This window comes from Podarcis liolepis, assembly GCF_965112155.1.
Source record: "Podarcis liolepis genome assembly, chromosome: 14".
Lineage (NCBI taxonomy): Eukaryota > Metazoa > Chordata > Lepidosauria > Squamata > Lacertidae > Podarcis > Podarcis liolepis.
Window position 1 is genome coordinate 8,680,048 of NC_139569.1, and position 7,284 is coordinate 8,687,331.

General features: G+C 45.7%; 1 long non-coding RNA gene across 1 annotated transcript; it reads left to right on the forward strand.

Annotated features, from left to right (window-relative positions):
- On the forward strand, positions 1-404 carry LOC310693793. The gene is made up of 2 exons (XR_014519388.1): positions 1-265; positions 313-404. It is a non-coding gene; the product is annotated as an uncharacterized lncRNA (long non-coding RNA).
- Positions 405-7,284: the final 6,880 nt, after the last annotated feature.

Sequence of the window (7,284 nt, forward strand, 5' to 3'; positions counted from 1 at the left end):
AGACTGTGGAGAGAATAATTGGGTGCACTCTTCCCACCTCGGATCAAATCTATGCTTCCAGGTGCCATAAGAAAGTTGCAGAGATAGCGCAGGATAGTGCGCACCCCGGAAATGATCTCTTTCAGCTTCTGCCTTCTGGAAGAAGGTACAGGGTTATAAAAGCTAGGACTAGCCGCCTGAGAAACAGTTTCTATCCAAATGCGAATTTGGTTTTAAACGCAGTGTAAGGTAGTCTCTATGTGAGTATATTGTATTTAATTATGGGGTATCAGAGTTTTGGGGAGGCTAACCAGGCTGGGATAGTTGGGATAGCAGGCTTGTTGGTTTTTGAATGTCTGATGTAGATTTTTTCAATTTCATTGTTCTGTATGGGACAATGACAATGAAGATTATCGTATCATTAATTAATGGACAAGGACATTACAAGGGCTGGAACCTGAAGAGAAGCGCTTCAACATACTGCAACATTTCGTGGCAGACCCCACTTGTTAACGGAACAATTAACCCTGACATACAGTTCCTTGGCTAGTCAAGAAGGCTTTTTAGCCAGAGGATGAGAGGAGGGGGGCATTCTTTGCTTCACTGCAGCTTTACAATTCTATAGAAAACACACAAACACCCCCGCCAAAAAAATGTGCTGAGTGTACAGTAACTTCACATCTCTCTCTTTCTCCAAAAAATATTCTGTCCGGACTTCAAAACACAGACTTAACCAACAATATCCCACGATAGCAGTCAACACTTTGTACAGAGAAGGCAAAAGGGGTGGGGGGGGGAGGCACACTTTCGTTGCTTCATTGACTTGTTTGTGAAAGCTCAGAGCCCCTGTTGCTGGAATCTACGTTCCGCGCTCTGGAGGGAAATCAAAACACGCTTCCCTTTGCAATGTGCTTTTCCGTCTGAGTTTACTTGCCATTACCCCTTGCAGCAGAAGGGAGAAGTGGTCGATCAGAGTATATTTGTGGGAAGAAAAGAGGGAGATGTACCCTGCTCTAAAGCCTCACTCCTATTTCCCAGCTCCAGAGATAATTGACTCTGAACGAGGTCTACACATTTATTCATAAAACAGCAGCAGACTTCATTTGCATCACAAGAAGCCCAGCAAGAAACTAACCATAGTTCTCTCTCTCTCCCCCTCCCTCCCCTTCCTACTGCCCCTGCTCTTGTTGCTGGCCAGCCCCACTTACACCTCACCTCCTTCCTTTACCCCCCACCCAAACTCCCATCTACTCTCAGCTCCTTCAAGTCCCCCCCCCACAAATATCCTCCTAGCTCCTCTGTGTTCCTCCATCCCTGCTTTATTTAAATCTCTGCTGTTGTTTAAAACAGCCATTTTAAAACCCACCTTCACTTTTGCTTCCCCTGCCTGACCACACAAATCTAGGATTGTAATGTGGCACTACAAATCACCCAGTGGGGGCTGCGTGATGGCAGTCCTACATTTTTAATATATATAGGGATACATACACACAAAACATTCTATAGGAGCCAGTGTGGTGTAGTGGTTAAGAGCGGTAGACTTGTAATCTGATGAACTGGATTCACTTCCCTGCTCCTCCACATGCAGCTGCTGGGTGACCTTGGCTAGTCACACTTCTCTGAGGTCTCTCAGCTTCACTCACCTCACAGAGTGTTTGTTGTGGAGAAGGAAGGGAAAGGAGAATGTCAGCCGCTTTGAGACTTCTTAGGGTAGTGATAAAGCAGGATATCAAATCCAAACTCTTCTCTTCTTGTTCTTCTTCTATAGACCAGTGGCGCTCTCTCTCTCTTTCTCTCTCTCTCTCTTAAAGGGGAGATATTCAACTTTGTTCCTGGGAAGACTCTCCTTTGCCGCTAACACTTGTGCATGATAAAGGCCATTATTCAATGGAAATTGTGGATTTGAATCTCTGCTCATGTATGAAACTCATCAAGTGGTCATGGCACGATTCCTATTTTGTTGTTGTTTAGTCATTTAGTTGTGTCCGACTCTTCGTGATCCCATGGACCAGAGCACGCCAGGCACTCCTGTCTTCCATTGCCTTCCGCAGTTTGGTCAAACTCATGCTGGTAGCTTTGAGAACACTATCCAACTATCTCGTCCTCTGTCGTCCCCTTCTCCTTGTGCCCTCCATCTTTCCCAACATCAGGGTCTTTTCCAGGGAGTCTTCTCTTCTCATGAGGTGGCCAAAGTATTGGAGCCTCAGCTTCAGGATCTGTCCTTCCAGTGAGCTCTCAGGGCTGAACAAAAGGGAACAAGTGAAGGGGGTCATAATAAAGTTGTGTCAACCCAAACAAATGATAGGTGGTAGATTCTAGATGGACAAAACAATGTCTATCCCACAACTCATCATTATCATAGGGAATTCACTGCCACAAAATGTAGTGATGGCTTTGGTGGGGGGTTGGATACATTCATTGAGGGGTACTAAATGTTACAAGGACATATACAGCTGAATAGAGCAGCTGATGATAAATAGAGGATAGCTGCATTGTTTCATGGGAGCATCTCTTGGGGACCACACACTGGGACAGATGTCCATTGAATCAAAATCAGCTGATCTCTTCTTATGGGATCTGCACTGTTTCTCAGCAGAGCCTAATTTGTAGGCAGTGCCAGATTTGCATATAAGCTAAACAAGCTATAGTTTAGGGCCCCACTCTCCTCGGCCCCCCAAAAAAATTAAAGGGAAAAAAGCAACCTGGATGTACATTTCCAAAATACAAGTTAAAAATAAAATAAAATAAAACCTACATACAGCAACAGTGTTGTGTAGGCTCCTATGATGTAAATAATGGGCCCCGCCTGCTAGCCTGCTCCCTGAAATATCACTGGTTTGTTCATTTCTATATATAGGGTGCAAGTGAGAGCTGGACCATAAAGAAGGCTCATCGCCAAAGAATTGATGCTTTTGAATTATGGTGCTGGAGTAGACTCATGGAGAGTCCAATGGACTGCAAGAAGATCAAATCTATTCATTCTGAAGGAAATCAGCCCTGAGTGCTCACTGGAAGGACAGATCCTGAAGCTGAGGCTCCAATACTTTGGCCACATCATGAGAAGAGAAGTCTTCCTGGAAAAGACCCTGATGCTGGGAAAGATGGAGGGCACAAGGAGAAGGGGACGACAGAGGATGAGATGGTTGGACAGTGTTCTCGAAGCTACCAGCATGAGTTTGACCAAACTGCGGGAGGCAATGGAAGACAGGAGTGCCTGGCGTGCTCTGGTCCATGGGGTCACAAAGAGTCGAACACTACTAAACGACTAAACAACAACAACAACAACAACATTCAGCATGTGCAAATGGCTTTAGATACCTATTAGGTCCATAAATTACCATATAGCATATATTCAACACAAAAAACAGTGACAATTTGTTGTTAACAAAGGATAGCTGGACATATAAAGGGCCCCATTGCCTTCAGTAGCTTAGGGCCTCATCAAACCTAAATCTGGGCCTGTCTGCAGGGCTGTGTCCCCCTCCTGAGAACTCACTGAAGGGCAAATTCCCACATACACTGCCCTCTGAGCTCTCTTGGACAGAAAGAATAGGGATGCCATAAAGAAATACATTGCTATCTGCACTCTGCAGAAAATCAAGCATTGATGTTTAAAGCCATGTCTACATTAGCTGCTGAAAAGGAATGGCTTGCTAAGGAAATAAGGAGAGGCCGGGGGGGGGAGAGAGGGGGGGAAACAGGGCTGCACAGTTTGCATCTTGCTGAGGCCAGCAGCTCCAGAGCCTTGCCAGAGACCCACCAAATTGGATTAACACATCCTTTTACAATGTCTCTCCACTGAACTCGGAATCAAGGCCCCTTGGAGATCTCCCCTCCCTTTTGCTCAGATATATAGAGTTCTGGTGACATGATTTATTTGGTGGCCATGCAGAGAGGAAAATAACAGGCTTCCCAAGAAAATGGGGATTTGATTTCCCCTTTGGTCAGGCTGCAGTTTTGTCAGCTTTCTCTCTTAAAAATTATTATTTTTTATCCCTGAGCTGTTTTTCCCTGTAACGCCAAGGTTGTTCACTCTTCAGGGCTGTAATAAGACACTTAACTTCAGCTGCACATAAGTTCTCGACAGTTTAATACCTACAGACTGAGCTGCTGTGAATCTTTGGGGCTCAATTACTGTGCACGGTGCAGAACCAAACTGGTGAGAGGCAGCCTCTAAAATGGGGGCAACTTGTCTGACCTCTCTCAAAAGGCACTTCCCCATGTTCAGCTTCAAAGTCTTCTTCTTGGGCTATACTTGTTGCCCCCAAACCCTCTCCAGGAGACCAATAACCAGCATTCCTGTTAAAAGCTGACTCCTGTGTTAAGTGCCACCCTCTTTTCTTTAAAGCACCTCTTTCCTCCTCTAAGTTAGGTTGCAATCCTGTACCCACTTACCTGAGTGCAATTAATTCCCAGTAGGGCTTCCTTTTGAATAGGCCTGGACAGAACTGAGATGAAAACGAAGCTAATTTTCATTTCTGTTAAGGCCGTTGGCAAAGCAAATTTGGTGCCCTTCCCTTTGCAAATTCATAATGTGTAAATTTAATTGGGGTAATAAAGAAGATCATAATACTTTGCATAAGCATGAGGGACAGATGCAAAGCTCTATTGTGTACATCAGCAAATATAAATAGATCCTCTGTCCCTTCTGATTCCCTTGTGATGGAATGTTCCGATGGAGCTGATGCGATTCTTCTGAAGCGTTCATAAATTGTACTTCCTTGTAAGAGTCCCTTATATAATACCCAAGCAATGCCAATTTAGCTGGAGTGGAACATTTAAACAGCTGGGGAAATATGAAACAAATGCATAGCAAATGAATTCATTAGGACTGGCACTATTAGGACAAATTCATTATGATTAGCATCCTTGAAAGGAACATCTAAAGATGGGGCATTAAAAAAAAGGAAGATGAGAGACAATGTAATCGGAGTGCCCCAGCGGCACTCCATCCTCCATCTCTGCGGCTATTTGATTGATTGACACCACCCTTTTAAAGGATGCTGTGGTTGCTTTGGTAGGATCAAAGAGACGTTCATGGTGGCCAGCTCACAAGAGTGGAGCCTTTGAAGTTTCATCAAAGAATGTGTAAAGAAATATTGTACAGTGGTACATCGGGTTAAAAACTTAATTCGTTCTGAAGGTCCGTTCTTAACCTGAAACTGTTCTTAACCTGAGGTACCACTTTAGCCAATGGGGCCTCCTGCTGCCGCCGCGCTGCTGGAGCACGATTTCTGTTTTCATCCTGAAGCCAAGTTCTTAACCCCAGGTACTATTCCTGGGTTAGCGGAGTCCGTAACCTGAAGCCTCTGTAACCTGAAGCATCTGTAACCCAATGTACCACTGTATGCTTAAGAAAGAGGATGGGACTTTGGTAGAAACACAGGTGCCTACAAGAAGATAAGAAGATAAGAAGAGCCTGCAGGATCAGGCTAATGTCCCATCTACTCCAGCATCCTGTTCTCACAGTGGCCAACCAGATGCCTGCGGGAAATCAGCAAGCAGGATTTGAGCACAAGAGCCCTCTCCCCTCCTGTGGTTTCCACCTACTGGTATTCATAAAAAATACCACCTCCGTCAGGCGTCAGAGGAGCCCCCCCTCCCCCCACAGTACATTGCCAGGAATGGATAAGACAAGGAAAGTTCTTACCAATGCATTTCATTCAATATTCACAGAGAGAGGCTTAGAAATACAACCTCTTGGAGTAATGGTGTTGCTCCGAGTGAAACCCCCCTCCCCTCCGTCTCTCCCACTTCCTCATGAGTCATCGCTACAGGTGCTGGAAAGTGCCTTTTGCCTTTGAGCCCTTTGCTCTCCTACTTTCAAGGATCGCCGGGTCCTGGGAAGGGGGGAGTTTGGGATGCTTTCTAAAGACACTGAGTCTGTCAGCTGTCTCTCCCCTGATGCTGCTTCTTCCTCCCATTATCTCCCAGCTTTCCCCCTCATCTGCCTCTGAGCTGTGACCTCCCTCAAACAATTTATTGTAATTATGAAATGCCTCCTTCTTCTCTGGAAGGGTCAGGCTGGGGAGGTGGCCTCCTCCACCACTCCTCCTCTGCCCAGTCCCTGACAACATCAGACCGTGGCGGCAGAACACAGACATCATGGCTCATAGCCTTCACCTGCCTTTTCCTCCAGGACTTTGTCTTAGCTATCTAGTTTGGACAAAATGGGCTATTGGCCTGATCTACCAGGCTCTTCTTAGGCTTTCAATGCTTCTGAACACCAGTTGCTGGAAACCAGGAGTGCTCTTGTGCTTAGACCCTGCTTGCGGGTTTCCCTCAGTCATCTGGTTGGCCAATCTGAGAACAGGAAGCTGGACTGGATGGGTATTGAGGACAGGCAGAGTGAAGTGACAAAGCTAGAGCGTGTCTAGCCACTGTCTCCTCCATTCAAAGAGATGAGTGGCTCTCAATGAGCTGTCCAGGGTCCTGAAACCTCTGTATCTGGCACACTTTGCTCTTGGCTTGTACAGTGGTACCTCGGGTTAAGAACTTAATTTGTTTCGGAGGTCCGTTCTTAACCTGAAACTGTTCTTAACCTAAGGTACCACTTTAGCTAATGGGGCCTCCCGCTGCTGCTGCACGATTTCTATTCTCATCCTGAAGCAAAGTTCTTAACCTGAGGTACTGTCCACATCGGCTGGGGATATCCGGTCAAAGTGGTCCAAACCATTGTCCACCCTGCTCAGGGTTGCCTACAGAGGTTTCAGGAAGAGGACTTTTCCAGTGCTACTTGAAGATGCCAGGGACTGAACCTAGGACCCTCTGCATAAAAGGAGGGTGTTCTGCCACTGAGCTACACCGAGCTGCCATTCCTTATTCTCATACGCTCAACCAACATCAGCAACATGTTGTTTCTTGGAAGTTGACCCTGAAAGAGGTAGGTTTCCTGGACAAGTTTCCACAAAGCAGTTCCAAATTATTCAGGAATGTGTCAAATGCACGCTACTTTGTGGTGCAATTGTCCCACATGAATTACATGGTTGTCTGCATTATGCAAAAGTGCCATAAATTTTGGGCCTCCTGCAGCTAACTGGGCAAAGCCTTCCCTTTAATTAGAGTGGAAAGGAGCGAACCATGGTGGATTTATGGGCCAAACATCAAGTTATTAAAATGCTTCCACCAAGAATGGTGTTGTGGTGTTAAGCTAGAAACCAATCCAGAGGTGAGGCTCTTGCACCAAAAAGGTCACATGACTGAGCCCCAAAATCTAGGATGACTAGCAGAAGGTTGGAAACCTTTAATTGATTCAATGGGTAGATTATTCAACTCAGTTGATTTAGTTGATTAGTTGGGGAGAAC